This window comes from Anas platyrhynchos, chromosome Z, assembly GCF_047663525.1.
Source record: "Anas platyrhynchos isolate ZD024472 breed Pekin duck chromosome Z, IASCAAS_PekinDuck_T2T, whole genome shotgun sequence".
In the NCBI taxonomy this organism is placed as follows: Eukaryota; Metazoa; Chordata; class Aves; order Anseriformes; family Anatidae; genus Anas; species Anas platyrhynchos.
In genome coordinates this window covers 80803464-80821930 of record NC_092621.1, presented here as the reverse complement: position 1 = coordinate 80821930, position 18467 = coordinate 80803464, and the positions used below count along the sequence as shown (strand labels likewise).

Below are 18467 nucleotides of genomic sequence, written 5' to 3'. Positions count from 1 at the left end.
AGTTTTTCAGTTCTCTCACTCTGAAACTCTTTTTCAGTCTCATTTAGTTCTACAGCCCATGTCTGTCTGAGAGTGAAACGCAATATCCCACTAAATTCCTCTCCTTTAGCCTGGGTGACTAATCCTGAATCCTTGTCTGCATTGCAACCTTTTAAAATATTTCTTTGTTGTTAACTGTATTGTTGGGCAGCTAGAAACAGCTGAACTGAAAAAGAGTTTGTGCCAGCACCAGCAGCTGCAACAGCAAAAAGAGCAAACCTGCTACAAATGCTCCTCTTACACCATGTAATCTATGTAATTTCCCATAATAGCATGGTGTCTCATAAAGGCATTTAAACAGCTCATAAATAAACACTGTTCAGGTAACTTTTATGTTGGGCCATAAGAAGTATTGGTTCTTAATCTGTCTTGGTGACATCAGATAGATTTAAAGCTCATCTCGTGGAGAAGCTGCTGAAGTATGGGCTGGATGAGCAAGGTGGGCAGAAAACAGCTGGGCCCAGAGTCTGGCTGGAGGCAAGCGGTGTAACCCAGGGGTCAATACTGGGTGTAGGCCTGCTCAACATCTTCCTTAATGGTCATGGTGAGGGTCAGCATGTCTGCTGATGACACAAAAGAGTGGCAGAGACAACAGAGGCCTGTGCTGACATCTGACAGGCCTGTGAAACAGGCCTACAGGAGCCAAGGTGAGAAGAGCCAATCTGCTCAACAAGGAGAAGCACAAAATCCTGCACCTGGAGGGGAGAAACCCCAGGCACCAGGACATGCTGGGGGCCCAGATGGAGAGCAGCTCTGCAGAAGAGGCTCTGGGGTCCTAGTGGACACCAAGTTAAACATGGGACGTGGGCTTCTTCTGTGCGGAGAGGCTGAGAGAGCTGGAGCTGCTGGGCCTGGAGAAGGGGAGGCTCAGGGGGATCTCAACAATGATATATCTCTGAGATACACAATTAAAGAGAAGAATGAAAGAAATAACAATAACAGTAACAGACAACAAAAATAAAAATAAAAATAAAAATAAGAAAAATAAAAATAAAAGTAAAATAAAAACCAGGGCTAAAGTTGTAGCTCCAGAGAGAGACAAAGCAGGAGAATCTCAGATGGCAAAGATGAAATGTACACAAAAATAGCAAGGCCTCTAGAACTGTGCATCAATTTGTTTTCATGGTTATGAAGTATAATTTTCCCAAATGCAATTCTCTTTGTGTCAATTGCTTAAAATTTAAGCATTATGTATTTAATATACCATTTCTGTTCAAAATGTCTTCTAGGAACTTCTGAAATAAAAGCAATAAAAGTAATAGTGGTTAATAAGCTTAATACCTAACTTTATTTTCAGAAGGTAGTTATTTCTACCTTTTTACTCTGACATTCAAGAATAGCAGCATTCAAAAAAGACCATATTTGTAAAAATAAAATGTCAAATATAATTTTTATCTATTTTTTTGCAATTTGCATCATGTTGGAAAGCATCATGTTGGACAGCTGGTCATGCCAGCTCCGCTGTAATTTCTTGGGGCTAACTTCCTTCCTTATTACTATATAATGCTTTTTTTTTCAGTATGATTTTTTTGACTAAAAATAATAATAATAATAATAATTCAGGGGATATTTCTAAGCAGACTTCAGGATAAAAAAAAAAAATCCAACCGAAATAACAAGCAACAGAAGACAACAACACATAATTCATTTTGTCTGAAATCATGGTCTTTAGCTGAATGGAAACCAACTGTCTTAAAGGTTAGCATTAAAGTTCCCTATTTGTTTGCTAATAATAAGTTCCAAAACACATTTTGAGCAATAGAGAAAAAAAATTTGGAAGAATGGTAATTGATGATTTTCGTCCAGGTATGCCAAAATAATGGTCAGCTGGACTGATAGTGGTTCAGTACAAACCTAAGTTTTCATGACTTTTTTCTTGCTCGCCTTGTCTCTTGTTAGAGGAAGCCCACTGCAGCAAACACACTGGTATGTGAAAGGGGGCTGACAAGAAAACACGTGTAGATGTGCACAGCTAAGGCAGAAACAGCTGGCATGACAGCTAACCTCACTGCGATCAGAGTAATCTGCAAAGCTCATTTCTCCAATTTACCCTTTCCACAGTAGATTACTGTATTTAACTGCAAACACAGACACAGAGTTATCTCTGCCAAAGCTCTTGTTTCTGCTAAAGCTCTTGTATCAGCCTCTGAGGAAGCAGAGAGAGAAAGATTTCAGACCTAGGGTAGAATCTGGAGATGCTGCCCTGACCATTGCCTATGATGCCACAGATCTCCCTCTGCTGGATGGTCACTTGGGCATGCTGGGATCCTGAGCTTCAAAGCCACTTCTTTGGTCTGCAGGGACAGACTGACTTTTAGGGCCTCACAGACGGGGAGTTTGATGGCTCAGCTGGAGGCACTACAGGCCCAGTGCTGATCCCCACAAACATCTCAGTGCATCCCACCCTATAGCTGCAGCTGTGAAGAAGGTCCAGTTTACTATCCCAGGCAAAATGTTTGAGATCGGTGTTTTCGGTGTTGGCCTGATGATGGGAGGGGTGGAAGGCTTCCCCACCGATCAGAGCTGCCTCTGCGTCTCGGCTGTGGAGGCAGCGAGGAGCAGCATCTCTCCCGGGGCGCAGCGCAGGAGATGGTGACACCTGGAGGGCGAGGTGCACGACAGCAAGCAAAATGCAGCTCAGAGAGGGAGTGAGTACACAGACCTTAATAAAATATGTAGCATTGTTTACCTGCCTTGTTTTCCTTTGTTTTAGACTGCTGAAAATCTTATAAGAAATCTGAGATTCTTTTTCTCCCTTTACTGGCTTTTCATTTTGAAAACAAATACCTGTGAATCTCTCTCATTTTTATCTCTTTGTTCTCTTTTCCTTCCTCCAGACAGTGTGTGTAGTTCTTTCATTTCTAAACACAAGGAAAAAAAAAAAAAAAAAAAAAAAAAAGAAATGTCCTGAGAAATTTTTCTATTAAAATGCTTAGATTGCATAGCTGGGTAACTCATGGATGACCTCCCCCTCTGGAGTTATCAGCCCATGTCCTCACAGTGCTTCTTCTATCAACCAATTTTTTTATCTGTAGCATGTAAAATCAAGTGTCACTTCAGCAGAAGATTCCAGAATATAGCTTGTGCCATGACCATGGCATGTATTCATGTCCAAAGCAGTGTAAGAAAATAATAGAGAAAGCAGAAAAGATTTGTTCAACACACAGTTGGTAACTTCATTATACACACACACACACACATATTTACATGCATAAGCAGAAGGAAAAAGAGTTCACACATTTGACCCAAGACTCGTAAATGTATATATTCTCCAAGTCTATTCTACTTGAATATAGCAGAGACAAGGCAATATAATATATTGACTTTGAATAATAATACAAAAGAAGTAGAGAATATATATAAGTACTTGAAAATATATGAAAAGAAAACTGGATGTTTTCTCAGTTCATCTTCTGTGATGTTTTCAGCAACTCACTTTAAAAATGTTTTCACACTTCAGAGATGTCCAAACATTTGCCAGCCATTCTTTTGCATGAGATCTTCTATATTTTCTACATCACAATTTTCTCTCAAGAGTTGTGATTGCTTATACCCTAAGGCGTTTTATATTTTGCCCAGATTATTTTGCATACTAGTCAAATTCCTCAAAAGTGTAGCTATTTGGTAGATAAAAACTGAAGTGAAAATATATATATATATATAAAAAAAATATCAGCCTGAGAGTATTTTATAATAAAATGCATTTGACATGGAGATAGGTGAAGGCATTTCCTTAGTTCCACTGATGTTGCTCTGACAAATTTGCTTTGGGTATGGGTACAAAATCATGTGCACAGGGTGCATTCTGCAACCAGACAGGGGCATCTGCAGAAAACAGAATTCCACAGGGAAAGGGGCCAACATGTATTGCTGTAATCTCTCTTTTCCTTCAGATCACCCCCTTGTCATACACAGACCCAGGAAAACACAGGCTTGATGTTAAGAGGGTTAGATATGGATCAGAAAAAAATCTGTTTCTCTGGAAATGAATCTGGAAGCAAATGTTGCTAACACCCCCACTTCACACACCACTTCCTTTGTACCCATCTCATGATCTTTTTCATATTATCAAGCAAAAGGAAGATGGCCTGGTGGTCTGTCATCACTTCATCTGGAGGACAGAAGATCCCTGTTTTTCCTTTCATTTTCAAGAAGTTTGCATTTCAAAAACAACCTACTGCTGACTGTCTGGGCCCCAGATCTTTATGAACCATAATCTTTCCTTAAGATGAGCCTTCTGGTAGAAATTGCTTTCTAGTGTCACAAAAGGTCTGAAGGTAGACATGAAAAAATAATCCAATTGTGTTTGTAACTCTTTCACCAAGGCTATCACAGGAAAGGTCACTTAAAAAGGTGATTTCTGCCCAAGAGAAGAATCAGCTTTTTACTAAAGAAAATAATCAATAGTTTATTTTTTGGGACATATATATATATTAAAAAAAAAAAGTGTAAGTCACATTGACCTCAAGAGTTTATACCTGACATTCTGATCTGTTTTCAAAGAGCATCTGAATTTACAGGAAACGAAGACCATGGGTGAAAAATCTGCTCTTAAAAATATTATGAACAAGGGAATTTGGAAGATAAAGCCTTTTATTGCATATTGTATGTAGTATTTAATTTGTATATCTCAGAGCAAATCCTTGACTTTAATTAAGAGCTAATATGCTAAATATTGAACAAATATTGATATTTTGCTTGTAACTTTCCATTTACTACTTAGGTTTCAGCCTCATTTATTATTTTTTTTTTTTAAGTACTTATTGGTTACAATATTCCCTTGACTATGACGGTACAGTTTCATGCTTCGTGACATTCGTATTTAATTCCAGATTCAGATCATAACATTTTTGACACTCAGATGTGCTCATAAGGTTAAATCAAGAATTCTTTGCTGCAGGTAACTTGAAAGTGCAGCCACAGAGCAGACAAAAGGCTGGAAAGAAATTATGTGTACTGTAGGAATATTACCTAGGATCTGAACAAGATGAGACAGAAGTAATTTTCCTGCCAGAGAAAAATCTGAAGGAATTGCTTGTCTTAAAAAGCAACTAGGCCTGTAAATTACATGTAAAAGTAAATAGATAAACCTTCACTTGTCTGACTTTTACAAAGAGACTTAAAAATCATTAAAGAAAGCAGAGTCATAAGGGAAGGAAACATCTACATTTAAAAGCTGCAATATGCAACTCTTATTTTGTTTTAAATGATGCAATAGAAGTAAAGACACACAGTAAAAGGCAACAGGGTGCTCCTGAAGAAAATTGAGGAATAGCTGCTGTATCAAGAACTGTTTAAAGCCAGACTTTGCAGTCTGGAAAAGAAATGACAGGACACAAAAGGAGGGAGGGAAACCTATAATGCTGTGAGTTACAGAGGGAAGGCAGACTGACAGCCATTGTTTCTCATTTCTCATAAAAACTAAGGTACCAAGGAAGGTGGCAAGTTCCAAAATGGTAACGGAGAGAGCAGACAAGCCTAAGTTGGTAATTTTCTTATACAAGCATATATAGAAAGTATACATTTGCATGTGTGGAGAGAGAGAAAAAGAGAGGAAGGAGATGTTCCTTTGTACAGTGAACTTGAATGGTGAAACTCCTTGTTGCAATTATGCTATGGATGTTAAAATTGTGCTTTGGATCAAAAAACGACTGGAAAAGTTCAGAGCAGAAATTTCTTATAGCTCCAGTGAACAAAGGCTTGGGATGTTCATGAGCTGCAAACTGCTGGGGGAATATATTATAGAACAGTGCACATCAGAGCACGCTGAGGCATTTATTGCTGATACCGAACAGGACAAAACTGTGATCTGTCACGGTAAAACTGATGCCATTTTCTTATAATAGAACATTTGACACCATATATTAATGCATACAAAGAAGCACAGCAATCTTGTATATATGTTTAGGCTTAGCTGTGGTCTGTACAGCAATAGTTAATTGCAATTAGATAATACAAGCCTGTCTGTGTTTCCACACATGCTGACGTTGATTTATTCCCCTTAACTGTCCAGTACCTCGTGAAGGTTTTAATAGTCGCAGCCTGGCACCAAGCCATAACACTGTTCCCAGGAAAACCCCCAGGAGCCGTTTCCAATTGCTCGGGACCCGGGGAATTGCAGGACGTCTCCATCCCAGCCCGCAGCAGCGCCTGCGGCCGCGCCACAGGGCGGCACTGCACGATAAGGCATCCCCGCGCCGAGGTGGCGTTTCTTTGTTTGGCTCGGCCAAACAAACAGTTTGGGTTTGGTTTCCTCCTTTTTCTTTTCCTTTTTCTTTCTCTTTTTTTTCTTTTTCTTTTTCTTTTTCTTTTTCTTTTTCTTTTTCTTTTTCTTTTTCTTTTTCTTTTTCTTTTTCTTTTTCTTTTTCTTTTTCTTTTTCTTTTTCTTTTTCTTTTTCTTTTCCTTTTCCTTTTTTTCCTTTTCCTTTTCCTTTTCCTTTTCCTTTTCCTTTTCCTTTTCCTTTTCCTTTTCCTTTTCCTTTTCCTTTTTTTCCTTTTCCTTTTCCTTTTTTTCCTTTTCCTTTTCCTTTTCCTTTTCCTTTTCCTTCTCCTTCTCCTTTTCCTTTTCCTTCTCCTTTTCCTTTTCCTTTTCCTTCTCCTTTTATTTTATTTTTATTATTATTTTTTATTTTTTTTCCCCATCTCTTTTGGCTGCTGACTACCATTTAGGATGATGAACAGAATCGAGTTTGGTGGGCAAAGCTAATTATTACACTCATCGATAAAAAGAGACAATATATATATACATATATATATATATATATATATGGACACACAACCTCATCTCCTCGTGAATAATTTAGGGTAGCAGTAAGGTGGCTCAGTTTCCCTTGAATGTAGCAAGTGAAAGATTTCCACTTGTTAGTCTAGAATAGGACTAGCGCATCCCGTGGGAAGGGTTTTGTCACGGTCGATAGCACTTCTCAAGGAATGGCTGCAGGGGAACAGAGAAGTGGGCTATCTGCTGGTACACCTGGGCTGTGGTGCCACTGGAATGCTCAGCAGCAACGTGGGGTGCTGCTCCTGCACTTATTGGAGACTGCAGGTGATACAGGAACAGCACGATGGGGCCGTAAAAAAAGAGCGCGCTGTGCTGTTCCTGTAATGTGTAGCATGTGAGATTACTTTGGGCTGACTTCAGGTGCAAGCCAACACAGGATGCATAAAAAAATGAAGGTGAAAAAAAAAATGTTTTAAATAATAATATTTGCTCCCTAAAATCTCCTCAGGTTTCACCTCAGGCTACCAGCACTCTCAGATTTAATGCCTGAGGATTTTGAGGTCTTGGTGATCAGCACCTGCTTACAGAGACGTACGAGGTGCAGCTCTGAACAGTCAAAATCACATATACATATATTTTTTTTTTTCATTATTTTTTCTTAATGTATAATGTTAATATATACTGAAGAAAGGCTACACTAGCTTTAAAAAGGAGGTGAAAGAGGACAAAAGACCACAAATAAATAAAATAAGATCTTGCCGTTGGCCATAGATTATCCCAGAGAAATGTGAGAAAGGAAGGAAATAATTTTTTTAGTATTTCCTCATATTGCTCTCTCTTCTCTGCACCCAAGCACGTGTCCCTTCCCTTGTTCATCCTGGATCTGTCCTGGCTGTTTCCTCAGTGTGAAGTCAGACAGCCTTCTCTTAAGTCCTTTTTTCCCTCTTCCCATCGTTTCCAAAGACCATCAACACCCCATCCTCAGGCAGCTGGGAGCAATCAGAGGAGGAAGAAGTCTGTCACACCCCAGACATCAAGGACTACTTTCAAATGTTGTGTGTCCACATGAAAACAATTTGTCCCTCTTAAAGCCCTCTGGGCTTGGGAGAAAAGGACATTGAGATGTCACACTGCACTGAGGGAACACAAGATTGACCAAGCCCTGGATGATCTGCTCTCCAGGCTTTGTTCCCTGGCCAACTAGCCTGGTATTGCTGCTATCCTTCTTGCTTTTGGTGAGCATCAAAGTGCTTCATGTGCTCCTTTCTCTCTTTTCCTATACCAACACGTTTGAAGTGTTGTACTACATCAAAGAAAAGGTTGCCACAGGTTTTTCACATGGGCATAAAAATACATGTTCATTTTGCTTTCTTGTTCATGGCAGATCTGTTTTGACTGTTTTCTTGTTGTTTTCAGAAAAAGTGAGCCTGAGGCACTGAGCTTGCATGTAGAGTTTTAGCTTGTGACAGAATTGCTGTTGTGTCATGAGGAACCGAAAAGAGGTGGTTTTGTTAAGTTTAATGAGAAACAATGCTGACATGCGTGCCTGTAACAAGCATAGCTTTTAAACTTGTTTTGTGATTTTATTGTTTTCTGGTTTAATGGAAAAAACAACATATTTCTCTGTTGCATTTTCACCCACACAACACATTTCCTACTTCGTAATCCTCTTTGACTATTGTGTGGTTTCGTATAGGCTTAGCTGGCTGTTTTGAATTTTTTCCCTCTTAATTTTGGAAAATGCTATGCTCATATGACATAAATGTGATGGCTGAACTCTTCAAACGTGTGTTGAAGCGTTTATGGAGATTTCTTCTTGACTTTCAACCTTGTTCATTTGCATATTATCTTTATTATTATTATTATTTTTACAATTAATTAGGCTGGTGGTTTTTTTGGTTTTGGCATGCCAAAGGTTTTCTGCCTATTTATATCCTGACTGAAGTACTGGAAGTTTTGCGATGCAGAAGGCAAATGATCATTCATTTTTCTTGGTAAATCTGGTTGGACTTCTTATTTTGACTCATCTGGTGCAAGCTGGTCTGACTTCACTGAAACCAATGAAACTACATCAGTTTTTGTCACATGAAAATCAAACTCTACAGGAAAAATGTACCAACAACTTAGAAATATTAATACACACTGGCATAAGCAGGGACCTATACGTAGAACATGTATACTTGTAACACATACATTTATTATGGCATGTTAAAATCTTTTGTGGTACATGAATGCCTCTAGCACATGGCATTGTACTTTTCTAAAAGCTTTAAATATAGCCCTGATTTAACTACACTTACCTTGCTGAGTTTCTGCCTCAAAAGAGCAAAATATGCATGTTGACTATGTGATTAGTTCAATATGAAGACTTCCTGTTATTTTCACAGATGATAAAATTTATATTTTAATCATAATATTTTAGTGGAGCAAAGGAGCGAGGTAGTTTTACTCGCCAGATATGTTTTCCTCTTTGCTCATATTACTTCTTTTTAGTTGTTGAGTGAAATTATGACTTTGAAAATGAAATAGGTTTCTTTAGAAACGTATTTATGCTATATAGCACTGAAAACCTCATCAAAAATGTCTTTTCTATGAATCTGAGCTTTGTCTTTTACATTCTATTGCACAGTGAGAAGCCTGCATACCAAATGTGAAATAAGAAAGTAAAAATAGAGTTCTTTTGCAATAGATTAATCTGGAATCATGGTGGGAAGAATGCTTTCAAACTCTGTTGTAAAATTAACTGAAAGTCTCAAGTAGATGACTTAGAGTCACAGATTCTGACTTACGTGCATGTCTGCATAAACTCTAGTGTTATAACTATATTCTAGCAAATGTAAATTTGATTGCATTCTAGGTATTCAAAGTATTTTAACAGATAAGATGCACAAAATTATCAAGAAGTCAGGCTTATAGTATCCACGGAAATTCACAACTTTATTACAGAAAGACTGATCCAATTGCTTCCCAGTGGTGTTATTCCACTGATTGGGCCCATGTTCCTTGTTGCCCCAGGATACAGTCATACGGGATATGGAAACCCATTCTTGAACTGTACAAGCTTTGAAATAATGTAGAATAGTTTCATTTTTACAGAGGTCTGTGGTATGCTTGGGAGGTTTGGATATAGCTTGGACAGCTATCAGACGGCTTCGTTTCTTCTAGTCAGCATTCCAACATGCCCTTCTGCGCTACTGTTGGGAAGGGCTTTCAGAATACTTTGGCTTTATCAACTGCATACAGATTTCTGTCTACCAAAAAAAAAAGAAATACTCTGGTTATCTACAGTTGTGTCACACATCTTTAAGCAACCAAGGGGCACACTGGAGACTGAAACGAGACAGATGAAGACTGCTCGGTAAGTGGTGAGGAGGAGAGGAAGGTGTGCTCCTCTGCATGGACGTACCTAAGCCTGAACAGTTTTTGTTGTGCTTAATCCCGTGGCAGCAGACCTGACACAGCAGGGTGTATGTGCAGCTGCCACAGGCACCAACGCTGCTGGTGGACACAGTCTTCTCTTTAACAGGGCAAATTACACAGTACAAGCTGTGCTCACTATTAGAGAGCAACCTCACCCCTCCAATTATCTCCAATTTCAAAAATTCATGCCCTGAGCTATCTGAAAACATGCAAAAATAAGTCAGATTAGTAAGATTGCAATGTTGTTTGGTAATACAGAAGCTGACTTTAAATGGCAGAGGCAGCTTAACTGTGTCGTACAGAGATCAGTGAAGGCTAATATACATTACCAAGAAAACAATGGCATGTTTGGATTTTTTCTTTAACTGAAGTGGCTGATTTAGTTTGCTTCAATGCATCCTGAGGTGCACAGTTTAAAGAAATGAGACAGTGGTGGAATTGTAATCATTTTATAAAGTCTGCTTCAATTTTCTTAGCCCCACCAAGTTACAGCTGTGGGCTTTTAAGACAGAGAGCACAGAGTCCTGCTGAAGAACATCTGAGACTGGAAATAATTCAGTGAGCATCTTTCTGGCATTTTAAAGAGTATCAGTTTCTGAGATATTTGCAATCAAAACTGTAAGATGACACTGATTAGTATCCACTGTATCTTACCTTTCAAATCAATGGTGAAAGATTCAGAGGAAAATGAAAATTAATGAAAGGCCTCTCTTGTGGTTGTTGTCATTAGAAAGCAGATGAACAAAGGGAAGGTTTCCAAGGTGATGAGTTTACCTGATCTTTTTAAGGTACAGAGCCATCATTGCCTTACACCTCATTAATTTCTACTTAACAGAATTGTTAGTGTGTAAGAAATTCAGGGTAGAAATGTCTGAAATTGGGCACCTGCAGTCACTGGTGTTGAAGCTGGTAGAGAGCTTCTTGGACAGAGAGCCTACTTGTCTGCTACGCTGGGCAACACCTCATCTAAACTGATGAAAACTAATTCTCCCTCTGGTATAAACCACGCAACTTCCTGCTAACATTCAGGAGTTTTCCAGCATCTCATTCTCCTGGTGGTTAAATCTGCTCATTTCCAGTCATATTTTTTCACAGCCAATGTTTACTTTGCGCTTAATATCTGTCTGCATGGATAGTCCAGCCCATATTCATGACCACACCAACATTTGATATGCCTTGCTTCACTATGTTAAAGTCTCTGGTTACTCAAAACTTGAGTTTTCTCAGAGAATCTTTGATTCAGAGGAATACCAGACCAGTCTTCAGTACCAGCCACTGTACCCTGCAGTACACCTGACATCCATCTTGCAAGTCTAGATAAAATACTAATTTAAGTCCAGTCATAAATATTTGAGGTGAAAGCCCTCATTCCATAAGTCATAAAAATAAATATTTCTTATCTTAGAAATCTGAAATTCTGGCATCATATAAAAAGGCCCTGCAAGCTGAACTTTGGGGAAATACTGACAGGAAAATGTGCTAAAATTGACTAAATTAAGTACTCAAATGTCAGGAAAGTTCCTCAAACTGTAAATATTTTAGGGGAACTGGTATAACTCCTCTGTTACCTTATTAATAACTGCTGTAATATCCATATATATATTTCACATCCATATAATATATTCATTTTTTCATGAATACATTTAATACAAGACACTTTCTCATACACTGATGTTACCTTTTCTTTTTTTTTTTTTTTTTTTTTTTCCCTATGGCAGCTACTGCAAAGAAATGAATCTATATACTGTTGATTCAGTATTGAAATAAGTTAGAAAAATGGTTTTGGTTTGGCTTTGGATGTACAATGGAAGAAATGTTAAATATGTTATTTAACTTAATAAAAATAATATGCAGGGGAACATTTTCCTGCAACCGAATTTAACAGGCAAATCATAAATGAGCTTCATTAACTAAGCCACCTAGAAGCATACAGCACCAACAAAGGAGACAGTTGTATGGAAACTAGATGAAAAGTAGGGAGGTCCTTCAGTGAAAATGAGAGAAAAAGTGTGGAATCTTGAAAAGTAATGTAGATTTCACCACTGAAAATTAGATAATATTTCTACCATTGTGGCTCACATGTAAGAAGCCTGGAAAGGAGACTGATGTCTTTGAGGTGTTGTTGAAAATGTCGTGTATCCTGGATAAATAAGATGATAAATGAAAGTGGAAATCAGGACATTCAATTTCCTGGTCCCTTCAAGTTCTCAGACGGAAATATCTTGAGAAAATAACAGAAAAGGGCAACGGTGGGCCACTGCCAAATAGGATGACCAGTAAGTTATAGATATGGAGTTCCAGTATGGCCAGCATGTATGTTAGGTATGGGTATTTTACTTCATATTTTGAGCTCATCTTGGATACGATCTGGAGCTGGAAGCAGGGATTTGATTGATGCTCACGTTCAAAATTTTAACTATTGTCAGTATGACAACATATACTTTGAGTAAGGTTTTGAGAACCATTAGGTCTTACAGCAAGACAGTGTATTGATTTAATTGAAAAAATATTTACTAATTTAGCTATACCCTACCCATGCAAGCTTTCCTCTGGAGCATCAAGAGACAAATTAATTTTATATCCCTTTCACAAGTCTTTGGCAATTTATATGTACAATGACTGTTCCTTACTGATAACAAAAGCATGTATCTTGCCATGAAAAATGCAGCAGTCCAGCAATCCAGCACTCTCTTGGTTCACTTACTGTCAAAAGTGGCTAGACAGCAACAGACAGCAGCACATGGAAAAGTCCCCTGCCTGAAAATAATTTAGATTTAAAATTTCTGCTCATTTTGTGCTAGAACTGGTTTCTTTGGACCTCAGCGTCCCTTTCTGATGTCATGCCCTTGGCTTTATTCACAGAATAACCTACAAATGGAAAGTCTAATCTCAGCATTGGAGTTCATAGATTGAAGAAAATCTACTTAAACACCATTGTTAAGTAGGGCAGAACTTCAGCCTTGCTAAAATGGGATTTGAGAAGAGATAATGGTAGGAATCAAACCTCCTTAAGGCAGTATTAAAGGCAACTCAGTTGAAGGGAATTATTGGCATATAATTGTTATATGTGTCTTTGGACCCTAAAACTGTTGAAAAGTTAAAATAATAGTTAAAGTACAATTAATTCTCTTAGAGCCAAAAGGATTTTCATATTCTGCCAGCAAATCTTATCCGGCACTTAAATAGCCTCATTAAGAGAAACAAATGTCCTGAAACCTCAATAACCTATCAAAAGATGAGTTATCAAATGAATTCTTAAATTCAATAGCAAGAAGCATGATAATTCCCATAGTATAATTAGCTGAGAAGTTGATATATTGCATATTAGAAATAATGGCTATGTCTAATCAGAATGAGTTCTTCCTCATATTTTTCCATTCCATTAAAAAGTGAAGTACCGTCAAACTAATTATGAATGTTGGTAGGCTACAATTGCGAAATGAAGAATAAAAGACAAAATTAATTAGTCATGTTAATGAACCTTTAATTTCATTTATATCCTTTTGGTCTTCTGGGAGGAAAAGAGATTCCCTACTACTGCAAGGAATAAGCTGTTCATTATTATTTCCACCTCTTCTCTGCAGAGACTAGATTTTCATTGCTTTTCTTGCTTATTTATCTGGAAGAACTATTTCTCCTACCTGTTAATGCACAGAGATGCAAGGTTCCTATCAACGCAAATACCAACAACATTTTACTACGGTTCTCTGAAGTGGACCTTGGGGTTTTGGAAATGTACTTTCTACTCTGGAACCCAGTGGTGGCTACTCAAGCTCTTTTTCTGTGCTGAGCCTTCTCATACTCCTTTGACAGAGGAGTTAGTGTTTAATCCATTAAATCACTGCAGGACACAGATTTATGTTCTTCTCTCCTAAGAGAGAAGCTTAGAAACAGCTTCTTCTTTTTATAAGCAGTGTGCCAGCCTCACAGTCTGCTGTGTTTTGCATGCTTTCCAGGCCCCAGGGCTGCCTTGGTCTCTTTTATGCCCACACACAACTTTGTCAAAACCTGTGCCAATGCCTGACCTCCAGCAGCTCTGAGCCAGCAGGGGAAGCACCAGCATGGTAGCACAACGCACACGGGTGTATGGGGACAGACATGCAGGGGGAAATGATGGGACCTGAGCATGAGCATCTCCTGCTGTGCTGCTCTACTGTGGAAGGGTTCCAGAACAGGGTCAGCCATGCTGTGTCTCAGAGAAAAGGGATGGAGCAGCTTGTAAGCAAAAGGAGTTTGCTGCATGCCTCCAAGGGCTTTGCATGTGTACAAATATGCTTGAAGTCTTCTGCTTGTAAAAAGAGCTTAGGAAAGATTTGTCAGTAGTTAACCATGAGGATATAAAAGAGAGAAGTTCAGTTCTCAGGTGTCATGTGCTGCCTGGTTGAGCTTTTTGCATGTCATTATGAAAGGCTTGGATCAAAACTCTTAATACTCAGTCCTAGGCTTGAACATGCACACAATCAATTTACATGACTCAAAAGCATTTGATGGTGTTAGTAGGTTCCTGGGGCACCCCCTGGTCATAGCCCAGCCTGTGTGTGAGTAGAGAGGTGTCCTGGGAGCAACATGAGAGAGGACAGAGTCTCATGAGGTGTTAGATGCCTGTGGAGCATGACAAAGGTGGTGCAGCCAGCATCTTCCTGCCAGGACACACCATTTCCTTTTCGGGCAAAGAAAAGCTTTTCCAGGGTTGTATTATTGAACCATTTAAAGGGTGATTTCACTACATCTCACTTCAGCCTGACCTCAAGAACAATGTCACTCAGTGAGTAAAAACTAGGAATTCAAGCTGTTTAATTCCTTCTGTACCCCGCTCTGGTGAGATTGCACCTCAAATACTGTGTTCAGTTTTGGGCCCCTCACTACAAGAAGGACATCAAGGCCCTGGAGTGTGTCCAGAAAAGGGCTACGAAGCTGGTGAAGAGTCTGGAGAACATGCCCTATGAGGAGCAGCTGAAGGTTGTTTAGCTTGGAGAAAAGAAGGCTCAGGGGAGACATCATTGCTCTCTACAACTACCTTAAAGGAGGCTATAGTGAGGTGGGGATCAGGCTCTTCTGCCAAGGACCAAGTGATAAGATGAGGGAAAATGGCCTCAAGTTGCTCCAGGGGAAGTTTCAGTTGGATATTAGGGAAAATGTCTTCACTGAAAGGGTTGTGAAGTATTGGAACAAGCTGCCCAAGGAAGTGGTTGAGTCTCTGGAGATCTTCAGGAAACATGTAGATGTAGAACTTAGTAGCATGGTTTAGTGGTGGATTTGGAAGTGCTATGTTAACAGTTGGATATGATGATCTTGGAGGTCTTTTCCAAACTGAGTTATTCTACAGTTTTACAATTCTGAAAAAAAAAATATATATATAAATAAATTAAAAAATAAAATAAAATAAAAAAAAGAATTAACTCTAGTATACATGCTTATGAATTTATAAATATGACTTGAGGAGAAAACAATCTATGTGACACATAGTGAGGGATGTGAGTAGATTCCAAACTTTATTTCTTGCTGTTCAGCACTTTTTTCCCTAGCACTCAGCACATAAAGGGAATGGGTTATAAAAATTACCTGGCATAGAGCACAGCTTCCTTCTAACAAGCCCATTTTTTCCCATGGAGTGCTGTGCTGAGGCCAGTATTGCTTCTCTTTATACTATTTGTCGCTAAGAAATTGTATTTCCAAACAGGAACGAATAAGGCTTTTCCTCAACTCTGGGACACCTTGATTTCTTGCATTAGGGAGAGCTTCAACTCCTGTAAATGAAGTGAATTTAAAATGATGCCTAAATGAAAGGTTCTGTCTTTCATGTTACACCGAGTGTTGGAAGTTTGCAAGAGGAAGAGTGACTCTGAATGAGAATTACTGAGCCAAGTACACAGAGGCTGCTTCTATTGTGGTGAGTGCAGCAGAGACAGTGACTTCTCATGTAGAGAATTACCTTAGGGTCTACTGAGGTAGATCTGCCCCTCCTGTGTGTGGAAACGTGACTACTTTGTTTTCTTCAGCAGATGCTGACCTTTTGTGTTAAGAACATCAATCAGAGACCTTAGAAAATGCATTCATAATTGCACTTTTCAGGTATGAGACACTTTATAATCAAAAATGCAATTAATTACTAATCCTTTCAAATCACACAGCATAAAAAAAAATAGCAGCAGAAAATCATATAACTGCTGTAAGAAAATAAGCTGTGGAAATGGTACTGTCTGACCTCTTATTCCTTTTGCATTCCAGATTCCTCCAGAAGTCAATGGAGATTTGGTATTTTGAAGGATCTTGGGAACATTGGTTATTACTTGCAAATACACAGACATAGCAATTGTAAACATATCAATGAGTGAAAATTACAAAAAAAAAAAAAAAATCCATTATTATAATTCATGTATTTAAATGAATCTGTCAGAAGGACAGGACTATTTTAATGTACTCATCTGAAAGGCCAGCTTTCCCTGTTCTACCACATAATTTTCATAAGAACTTGAGGCTGCAGCCACAGACCAATCAGGAGAGCTGATTGCAGTGGGATTTAATATGCCAGTTCTAACCTTGGTCTACTTGGCTCAGGTACCCATGGCACCAAAAAATAAAATGTCATGGCTTATAGATGCATGATCAGAACCGAGCTGTGTAGATGTACCAGATGGAGCTTAGAGATCACTGCAGTGATCTCCATTGCATTGCAATGATACCGCTACTCCTGTCCTGCAGGCAAAACTGATACTCTAAAAGGGTCTTCTCTCACAGATATATTAACATACTAATTACACATGCAAAATAATAAGAAGCTACAGGCAAGATAAGGGAGACACTGAGGGAGAGGGCTCCTTAATGGACACAATCTAAGAGGAGTTTGTCAAAAGAGGCCTTTGCTTCCAACCGATATTTTTTACTTTCGGAAGAAATTTTAAAGGTAGTTTTAGGAAGAAATGGGATCAAACATTTTCTTCTGTTTTTCTCACCCAGTTCCCAGGAACTTTTCATACTGTCCTAATGTTTGATAATGACCTTGACATGTCCATGGGTCAGTGGAAGCATTCTGGGGGTTACCACAGAAGTTTGCAATCTGTAAGGACCTCCCCCAGAGCTCTAGTGAAGAGCAGAGCAATGAGAAGTCCAAGAACTTGGGCTACCAAGGCCTCCAGCCTCATGGAGATCCAAAAGGGATTGTGGGAGGCACAGAAGTAAATGTTTTTGACCAGAAGTAATTTTTTTTTTTTTTTTGACCAGAAGTAATGCAGATACTTAGGCCTGAATCCACAAATCACAGGTCAGTATCAGCCTCCCAGATGAGGTTGCAGGAAGCCACCAGGACATAACAGTGCTGAGTTCTGACAGAAATTGTAGTTTTCTGAGTCTTCTCATCAGAATACTCCAGTTCTCCACATAAATGTCTTAGACATAATTCTTTTCACTTTCCACAAATATTCAAGTACAAAGTGATTGCACAGACTGAAACTTAAGCAACTGCTACAAAGCATGAAGAAAATAACAGATTTATGAGCATGTATGACAAAAGGAAGTTGATTCAAAGACTGACACTCCCATCAAAACTTGAGACACTTGACATCTGAGTTGCCATTTTGGATCTTACAAAGGTGCTGAAAACTGCTTTTGTCTATATTTGAAATGAAACCATAGTGATTTCACACAGTTGTTTTTCAGTACTTGAACATTAGTGTTAGATTCAACACCTTTTAAATTTCTGAACCTTTCACTGAACTTAGAGTTTACGTACAGGAACATGTTCAGGTGTATTGTGTTTACATGGCAAGGTCTGAAGTAGTGGGGGTTCTGCAGTGGTGGCCTGTCTGAAAGGAGACCAGGGACTGCCACATGTCTACTTTTGGCAGCTCCAAAATGAGCCCACTGCTGGCCAAAGGTGAGCCCATGGAGAGCCCCTGCAGGAGCAGGCCCCGGGCCGGAGCTGCAGCCCGTGGAGAGGAGCCCCCGCAGGAGCAGGGGGTCTGGGGGGAGCTGCTGCCCACCCGTGGGGGACCCGTGCTGGAGCAGTTTGCTGCTGGGGGATGGATGGACCCCATGGGATGGAGCCGTGTGGGAGCAGGTCCTGAAGAGCTGCTGCCTGTGGGCAGCCCCTGCAGGCTCAGTTTGGGAAGGACGGCATCCCGTGGGAGGGACCCCACAGGGAGCAAGGGCAGAGAGGGACCATGAAGGAGCGGTGGAGACAAGTGTCAGGGACTGACTGCAGCCCCCAGTCCCCACACCCCTGTGCCACTCGGATAACTCTGAAGTGCCAGCCTGGTGCCTGCTCCTGCAGGGGTCTCCATGAGCTGCA

At 39.5% G+C, this 18467-nt stretch overlaps 1 long non-coding RNA gene across 1 annotated transcript; it reads left to right on the top strand.

Annotated features, from left to right (window-relative positions):
- Positions 1-7848: 7848 nt before the first annotated feature.
- Positions 7849-16836, top strand: LOC110353439 (uncharacterized). The gene is made up of 4 exons (XR_002403919.4): positions 7849-7995; positions 15861-16070; positions 16183-16252; positions 16409-16836. It is a non-coding gene; the product is annotated as an uncharacterized lncRNA (long non-coding RNA).
- Positions 16837-18467: the final 1631 nt, after the last annotated feature.